Genomic DNA, 9685 nt, shown 5'->3' on the forward strand with positions numbered 1-9685 from the left:
CCCCCTGTTACGGTGTAGGGTACCTGGCCTTCTCTGATGTAATCAGAGTTAGATTTGATTCAGTGATTTTATAAAAACAGCTATGAAGCACAATTTAGCAGTGGGTTGCAGAGAAAAAAAATATGCTGGCAGAAAAATCCAATTGAGTGATTAAACAGCTCTTCATTTTCTGGCTTTATTTTTATGCTAACAAATTTGTTCTCTGAAAAGTGTCCACAAAGCCAAGTCTCTGATTAACACCTTTGTAAGGATGGTTTTTCACCTATTACTAAATTAAACTTGCTTCATTGGAAAGGCAGCAAGATGCATCCTCATTTCAATGTCTACTGAAATAATACAAGTTGACACCAGGAAACATTAACGCCACTGCATCCTTGCTGCTTTCTCATGTGGAAGTCTGTTTAATATGAAATCAAGGTGATATCTAATTAGCACACAGGTAAGGAATTAAGAAAATCTTTATTTAAGGGTGAAGATGTTTCTCACAAAATCGTTGCCCCAATGCATCATTGAAATTCAAGCTGGAAAGATGATTTTAATATATCACTTGTACATTTTGTATTGCTCTTCTGGTGACAATGTAGTTTGTTTTTGTCAATTACCATTTTAATAATAGGGTAAAGAAAATGAAGTGGATTTTTGAAAGAAAACAATACTGTCAATATACTATTAAAACAAATTAAAATGGTAAAAGTTATTGTACTTAAAGTAAAAATAAAAGAGCCAAAATATCAATCCCAGTTTTGGAATACTTTAATTAACAAACAAAAAAATGCATATAGCAGAGGATAGTTTCAATCTGCCTACCTCTGGGTTATGGGCCCAGCATGCTTCCATTGCTGTACTCTGCTGCACATGTAAGTGCAAGAGATCCTGAAGCACTCACTCATCATCGGAAAGTACCAATGTGTTTCTTCGTTGGTTGATAGAAGAAACATCTTACAAAAACTCTCCAGATTATTGACTTTATTAAGTTTTTCTAGGAAACGTTTTAGATGAATGCTTATTAGCCTTTGTCAGTATGTACTGTTTGCAAAGTGTCTCTGTGGCGCAATCAGTTAGTGTGTACGGCTATTAACCAAAAGGTTGGTGGTTCAATCCCACCCAGGGACGTAATTGACCTTGTTATCAGATTTTGGTGATATTTAAGAAGACAAGTCAAAATTTCAAACCCCCTCTTATTGTGTAGGGTACCTGGCCTTCTCTGATGTAATCAGAGTTAGATTTGATTCAGTGATTTTATAAAAACAGCTAGGAAGCACAATTTAGCAGTGGTTTGCAGAGAAAAAAAATATGCTGGCAGAAAATCCAATTGAGTGATTAAACAGCTCTTAATTTTCTTGCTTTATTTTTATGCTAACAAATTTGTTCTCTGAAAAGTGTCCACAAAGCCAAGTCTCTGATTAACACCTTTGTAGGGATGGTTTTTCACCTATTACTAAATTAAACTTGCTTCATTGGAAAGGCAGCAAGATGCATCCTCATTTCAATGTCTACTGAAATAATACAGGTTGACACCAGGAAACATTAACGCCACTGCATCCTTGCTGCTTTCTCATGTGGAAGTCTGTTTAATGTGAAAACAAGGTGATATCTAATTAGCACACAGGTAAGGAATTACGAAAATCTTTATTTAAGGGTGAAGATGTTTCTCACAAAATTGTTGCCCCAATGCATCATTGAAATTCAAGCTGGAAAGATGATTTTAATATATCACTTGTACATTTTGTATTGCTCTTCTGGTGACAATGTAGTTTTTTTTGTCAATTACCATTTTAATAACAGGGTAAAGAAAATTAAGTGGATTTTTGAAAGAAAACTATACTGTCAATATACTATTAAAACAAATTAAAATGGTAAAAGTTATTGTACTTAAAGTAAAAATAAAAGAGCAAAAATATCAATCCCAGTTTTGATTACTTAAATTAACAAAAAAAATGCATATAGCAAAGGATAGTTTCAATCTGCCTACCTCTGGGTTATGGGTCCAGCATGCTTCCATTGCAGTACTCTGCTGCACATGTAAGTGCAAGAGATCCTGAAGCACTCACTCATCATGGGAAAGTACCAATGTGTTTATTCGTTAGTTGATGGAAGAAACATCTTACAAAAACTCTCCAGATTATTGATTTTTTAATGTTTTTCTAGGAAACGTTCCAGATGTATGCTTATTAGCCTTTGTCAGTAGGCACTTTTTGCAAAGTGTCTCTGTGGCGCAATCGGTTAGTGTGTTTGGCTATTAACCGAAAGGTTGGTGGTTCAATCCCACCCAGGGACCTAATTTCCCTTGTTATCAGATTTTGGTGATCTTTAAGTAGACAAGTCAAAATTTCAAACCCCCTGTTACGGTGTAGGGTACCTGGCCTTCTCTGATGTAATCAGAGTTAGATTTGATTCAGTGATTTTATAAAAACAGCTAGGAAGCACAATTTAGCAGTGGGTTGCAGAGAAAAAAAATATGCTGGCAGAAAAATCCAATTGAGTGATTAAACAGCTCTTCATTTTCTGGCTTTATTTTTATGCTAACAAATTTGTTCTCTGAAAAGTGTCCACAAAGCCAAGTCTCTGATTAACACCTTTGTAAGGATGGTTTTTCACCTATTACTAAATTAAACTTGCTTCGTTGGAAAGGCAGCAAGATGCATCCTCATTTCAATGTCTACTGAAATAATACAAGTTGACACCAGGAAACATTAACGCCACTGCATCCTTGCTGCTTTCTCATGTGGAAGTCTGTTTAATATGAAAACAAGGTGATATCTAATTAGCACACAGGTAAGGAATTAAGAAAATCTTTATTTAAGGGTGAAGATGTTTCTCACAAAATCGTTGCCCCAATGCATCATTGAAATTCAAGCTGGAAAGATGATTTTAATATATCACTTGTACATTTTGTATTGCTCTTCTGGTGACAATGTAGTTTGTTTTTGTCAATTACCATTTTAATAATAGGGTAAAGAAAATGAAGTGGATTTTTGAAAGAAAATAATACTGTCAATATACTATTAAAACAAATTAAAATGGTAAAAGTTATTGTACTTTAAGTAAAAATAAAAGAGCCAAAATATCAATCCCAGTTTTGGATTACTTTAATTAACAAAAAAAAATGCATATAGCAGAAGATAGTTTCAATCTGCCTACCTCTGGGTTATGGGCCCAGCATGCTTCCATTGCTGTACTCTGCTGCACATGTAAGTGCAAGAGATCCTGAAGCACTCACTCATCATGGGAAAGTACCAATGTGTTTCTTCGTTGGTTGATGGAAGAAACATCTTACAAAAACTCTCCAGATTATTGACTTTTTAAAGTTTTTCTAGGAAACGTTTTAGATGAATGCTTATTAGCCTTTGTCAGTATGGACTTTTGCAAAGTGTCTCTGTGGCGCGATCAGTTAGTATGTACGGCTATTAACCAAAAGGTTGGTGGTTCAATCCCACCCAGGGACCTAATTGACCTTGTGGTCAGATTTTGGTGATTTTTAAGTAGACAAGTCAAAATTTCAAACCCCCTGTTATGGTGTAGGGTACCTGGCCTTCTCTGATGTAATCAGAGTTAGATTTGATTCAGTGATTTTATAAAAACAGCTAGGAAGCACAATTTAGCAGTGGTTTGCAGAGAAAAAAAATATGCTGGCAGAAAAATCCAATTGAGTGATTAAACAGCTCTTTATTTTCTGGCTTTATTTTTATGCTAACAAATTTGTTCTCTGAAAAGTGTCCACAAAGCCAAGTCTCTGATTAACACCTTTGTAAGGATGGTTTTTCACCTATTACTAAATTAAACTTGCTTCATTGGAAAGGCAGCAAGATGCATCCTCATTTCAATGTCTACTGAAATAATACAGGTTGACACCAGGAAACATTAACGCCACTGCATCCTTGCTGCTTTCTCATGTGGAAGTCTGTTTAATGTGAAAACAAGGTGATATCTAATTAGCACACAGGTAAGGAATTAAGAAAATCTTTATTTAAGGGTGAAGATGTTTCTCACAAAATCGTTGCCCCAATGCATCATTGAAATTCAAGCTGGAAAGATGATTTTAATATATCACTTGTACATTTTGTATTGCTCTTCTGGTGACAATGTAGTTTGTTTTTGTCAATTACCATTTTAATAATAGGGTAAAGAAAATTAAGTGGATTTTTGAAAGAAAACAATACTGTCAATATACTATTAAAACAAATTAAAATGGTAAAAGTTATTGTACTTTAAGTAAAAATAAAAGAGCCAAAATATCAATCCCAGTTTTGGATTACTTTAATTAACAAACAAAAAAATGCATATAGCAGAGGATAGTTTCAATCTGCCTACCTCTGGGTTATGGGCCCAGCATGCTTCCATTGCTGTACTCTGCTGCACATGTAAGTGCAAGAGATCCTGAAGCACTCACTCATCATGGGAAAGTACCAATGTGTTTCTTCGTTGGTTGATAGAAGAAACATCTTACAAAAACTCTCCAGATTATTGACTTTTTTAAGTTTTTCTAGGAAACGTTTTAGATGAATGCTTATTAGCATTTGTCAGTATGTACTTTTGCAAAGTGTCTCTGTGGCGCAATCAGTTAGTGTGTACGGCTATTAACCAAAAGGTTGGTGGTTCAATCCCACCCAGGGACGTACTTGACCTTGTTATCAGATTTTGGTGATCTTTAAGTAGACAAGTCAAATTTCATACCCCCTGTTATGGTGTAGGGTACCTGGCCTTCTCTGATGTAATCAGAGTTAGATTTGATTAAGTGATTTTATAAAAACATCTAGGAAGCACAATTTAGCAGTGGGTTGCAGAGAAAAAGAAATATGCTGGCAAAAAAATCAAATTGCGTGATTAAACAGCTCTTCATTTTCTGGCTTTATTTTTATGCTAACAAATTTGTTCTCTGAAAAGTGTCCACAAAGCCAAGTCTCTGATTAACACCTTTGTAGGGATGGTTTTTCACCTATTACTAAATTAAACTTGCTTCATTGGAAAGGCAGCTAGATGTATCCTCATTTCAATGTCTACTGAAATAATACAGGTTGACACCAGGAAACATTAACGCCACTGCATCCTTGCTGCTTTCTCATGTTGAAGTCTGTTTAATGTGAAAACAAGGTGATATCTAATTAGCACACAGGTAAGGAATTAAGAAAATCTTTATTTAAGGGTGAAGATGTTTCTCACAAAATTGTTGACCCAATGCATCATTGAAATTCAAGCTGGAAAGATGATTTTAATATATCACTTGTACATTTTGTATTGCTCTTCTGGTGACAATGTAGTTTGTTTTTGTCAATTACCATTTTAATAATAGGGTAAAGAAAATGAAGTGGATTTTTGAAAGAAAACAATACTGTCAATATACTATTAAAACAAATTAAAATGGTAAAAGTTATTGTACTTTAAGTAAAAATAAAAGAGACAAAATATCAATCCCAGTTTTGGATTACTTTAATTAACAAAAAAAAAATGCATATTACAGAGGATAGTTTCAATCTGCCTACCTCTGGGTTATGGGCCCAGCATGCTTCCATTGCAGTACTCTGCTGCACATGTAAGTGCAAGAGATCCTGAAGCACTCACTCATCATGGGAAAGTACCAATGTGTTTCTTCGTTGGTTGATGGAAGAAACATCTTACAAAAACTCTCCAGATTATTGACTTTTTAAAGTTTTTCTAGGAAACGTTTTAGATGAATGCTTATTAGCCTTTGTCAGTATGGACTTTTGCAAAGTGTCTCTGTGGCGCAATCAGTTAGTATGTACGGCTATTAACCATAAGGTTGGTGGTTCAATCCCACCCAGGGACCTAATTGACCTTGTTATCAGATTTTGGTGAACTTTAAGTAGACAAGTCAAATTTCATACCCCCTGTTATTGTGTAGGGTACCTGGCCTTCTCTGATGTTATCAGAGTTAGATTTGATTCAGTGATTTTATAAAAAAAGCTAGGAAGCACAATTTAGCAGTGGGTTGCAGAGAAAAAAAATATGCTGGCAGAAAAATCCAATTGAGTGATTAAACAGCTCTTTATTTTCTGGCTTTATTTTTATGCTAACAAATTTGTTCTCTGAAAAGTGTCCACAAAGCCAAGTCTCTGATTAACACCTTTGTAAGGATGGTTTTTCACCTATTACTAAATTAAACTTGCTTCATTGGAAAGGCAGCAAGATGCATCCTCATTTCAATGTCTACTGAAATAATACAGGTTGACACCAGGAAACATTAACGCCACTGCATCCTTGCTGCTTTCTCATGTGGAAGTCTGTTTAATGTGAAAACAAGGTGATATCTAATTAGCACACAGGTAAGGAATTAAGAAAATCTTTATTTAAGGGTGAAGATGTTTCTCACAAAATCGTTGCCCCAATGCATCATTGAAATTCAAGCTGGAAAGATGATTTTAATATATCACTTGTACAGTTTGTATTGCTCTTCTGGTGACAATGTAGTTTGTTTTTGTCAATTACCATTTTAATAATAGGGTAAAGAAAATGAAGTGGATTTTTGAAAGAAAACAATACTGTCAATATACTATTAAAACAAATTAAAATGGTAAAAGTTATTGTACTTTAAGTAAAAATAAAAGAGCCAAAATATCAATCCCAGTTTTGGAATACTTTAATTAACAAACAAAAAAATGCATATAGCAGAGGATAGTTTCAATCTGCCTACCTCTGGGTTATGGGCCCAGCATGCTTCCATTGCTGTACTCTGCTGCACATGTAAGTGCAAGAGATCCTGAAGCACTCACTCATCATGGGAAAGTACCAATGTGTTTCTTCGTTGGTTGATAGAAGAAACATCTTACAAAAACTCTCCAGATTATTGACTTTATTAAGTTTTTCTAGGAAACGTTTTAGATGAATGCTTATTAGCCTTTGTCAGTATGTACTTTTGCAAAGTGTCTCTGTGGCGCAATCAGTTAGTGTGTACGGCTATTAACCAAAAGGTTGGTGGTTCAATCCCACCCAGGGACGTAATTGACCTTGTTATCAGATTTTGGTGATATTTAAGTAGACAAGTCAAAATTTCAAAACCCCTCTTATTGTGTAGGGTACCTGGCCTTCTCTGATGTAATCAGAGTTAGATTTGATTCAGTGATTTTATAAAAACAGCTAGGAAGCACAATTTAGCAGTGGTTTGCAGAGAAAAAAAATATGCTGGCATAAAAATCCAATTGAGTGATTAAACAGCTCTTAATTTTCTTGCTTTATTTTTATGCTAACAAATTTGTTCTCTGAAAAGTGTCCACAAAGCCAAGTCTCTGATTAACACCTTTGTAGGGATGGTTTTTCACCTATTACTAAATTAAACTTGCTTCATTGGAAAGGCAGCAAGATGCATCCTCATTTCAATGTCTACTGAAATAATACAGGTTGACACCAGGAAACATTAACGCCACTGCATCCTTGCTGCTTTCTCATGTGGAAGTCTGTTTAATGTGAAAACAAGGTGATATCTAATTAGCACACAGGTAAGGAATTACGAAAATCTTTATTTAAGGGTGAAGATGTTTCTCACAAAATTGTTGCCCCAATGCATCATTGAAATTCAAGCTGGAAAGATGATTTTAATATATCACTTGTACATTTTGTATTGCTCTTCTGGTGACAATGTAGTTTTTTTTGTCAATTACCATTTTAATAACAGGGTAAAGAAAATTAAGTGGATTTTTGAAAGAAAACTATACTGTCAATATACTATTAAAACAAATTAAAATGGTAAAAGTTATTGTACTTTAAGTAAAAATAAAAGAGCAAAAATATCAATCCCAGTTTTGATTACTTAAATTAACAAAAAAAATGCATATAGCAAAGGATAGTTTCAATCTGCCTACCTCTGGGTTATGGGTCCAGCATGCTTCCATTGCAGTACTCTGCTGCACATGTAAGTGCAAGAGATCCTGAAGCACTCACTCATCATGGGAAAGTACCAATGTGTTTATTCGTTAGTTGATGGAAGAAACATCTTACAAAAACTCTCCAGATTATTGATTTTTTAATGTTTTTCTAGGAAACGTTCTAGATGTATGCTTATTAGCCTTTGTCAGTAGGCACTTTTTGCAAAGTGTCTCTGTGGCGCAATCGGTTAGTGTGTTCGGCTATTAACCGAAAGGTTGGTGGTTCAATCCCACCCAGGGACCTAATTAAACTTGTGATCAGATTTTGGTGATATTTAAGTAGACAAGTCAAAATTTCAAACCCCCTCTTATGGTGTAGGGTACATGGCCTTCTCTGATGTAATCAGAGTTAGATTTGTTTCAGTGATTTTATAAAAAAAACAGCTAGGAAGCACAATTTAGCAGTGGGTTGCAGAGAAAAAAAATATGCTGGCAGAAAAATCCAATCGAGTGATTAAACAGCTCTTTATTTTCTGGCTTTATTTTTATGCTAACAAATTTGTTCTCTGAAAAGTGTCCACAAAGCCAAGTCTCTGATTAACACCTTTGTAAGGATGGTTTTTCACCTATTACTAAATTAAACTTGCTTCATTGGAAAGGCAGCAAGATGCATCCTCATTTCAATGTCTACTGAAATAATACAAGTTGACACCAGGAAACATTAACGCCACTGCTTCCTTGCTGCTTTCTCATGTGGAAGTCTGTTTAATGTGAAAACAAGGTGATATCTAATTAGCACACAGGTAAGGAATTAAGAAAATCTTTATTTAAGGGTGAAGATGTTTCTCACAAATTTGTTGACCCAATGCATCATTGAAATTCAAGCTGGAAAGATGATTTTAATATATCACTTGTACATTTTGTATTGCTCTTCTGGTGACAATGTAGTTTGTTTTTGTCAATTACCATTTTAATAATAGGGTAAAGAAAATGAAGTGGATTTTTGAAAGAAAACAATACTGTCAATATACTATTAAAACAAATTAAAATGGTAAAAGTTATTGTACTTTAAGTAAAAATAAAAGAGACAAAATATCAATCCCAGTTTTGGATTACTTTAATTAACAAAAAAAAATGCATATAGCAGAGGATAGTTTCAATCTGCCTACCTCTGGGTTATGGGCCCATCATGCTTCCATTGCAGTACTCTGCTGCACATGTAAGTGCAAGAGATCCTGAAGCACTCACTCATCATGGGAAAGTACCAATGTGTTTCTTCGTTGGTTGATGGAAGAAACATCTTACAAAAACTCTCCAGATTATTGACTTTTTAAAGTTTTTCTAGGAAACGTTTTAGATGAATGCTTATTAGCCTTTGTCAGTATGGACTTTTGCAAAATGTCTCTGTGGTGCAATCAGTTAGTATGTACGGCTATTAACCATAAGGTTGGTGGTTCAATCCCACCCAGGGACCTAATTTCCCTTGTTATCAGATTTTGGTGATCTTTAAGTAGACAAGTCAAAATTTCAAACCCCCTGTTACGGTGTAGGGTACCTGGCCTTCTCTGATGTAATCAGAGTTAGATTTGATTCAGTGATTTTATAAAAACAGCTAGGAAGCACAATTTAGCAGTGGGTTGCAGAGAAAAAAAATATGCTGGCAGAAAAATCCAATTGAGTGATTAAACAGCTCTTCATTTTCTGGCTTTATTTTTATGCTAACAAATTTGTTCTCTGAAAAGTGTCCACAAAGCCAAGTCTCTGATTAACACCTTTGTAAGGATGGTTTTTCACCTATTACTAAATTAAACTTGCTTCATTGGAAAGGCAGCAAGATGCATCCTCATTTCAATGTCTACTGAAATAAT

At 34.7% G+C, this 9685-nt stretch overlaps 1 non-coding gene across 1 annotated transcript; it reads left to right on the forward strand.

Moving 5' to 3' along the window:
- The first annotated feature begins 8046 nt into the window (after positions 1 to 8046).
- TRNAN-AUU (transfer RNA asparagine (anticodon AUU)) lies at positions 8047 to 8120 on the forward strand. The gene has a single exon. It is a non-coding gene; the product is annotated as a tRNA-Asn (tRNA).
- The last annotated feature ends 1565 nt before the right edge of the window (positions 8121 to 9685 follow it).

This window comes from Pseudophryne corroboree, unplaced genomic scaffold (genome assembly GCF_028390025.1).
Source record: "Pseudophryne corroboree isolate aPseCor3 unplaced genomic scaffold, aPseCor3.hap2 scaffold_1541, whole genome shotgun sequence".
NCBI classification, from domain to species: Eukaryota; Metazoa; Chordata; class Amphibia; order Anura; family Myobatrachidae; genus Pseudophryne; species Pseudophryne corroboree.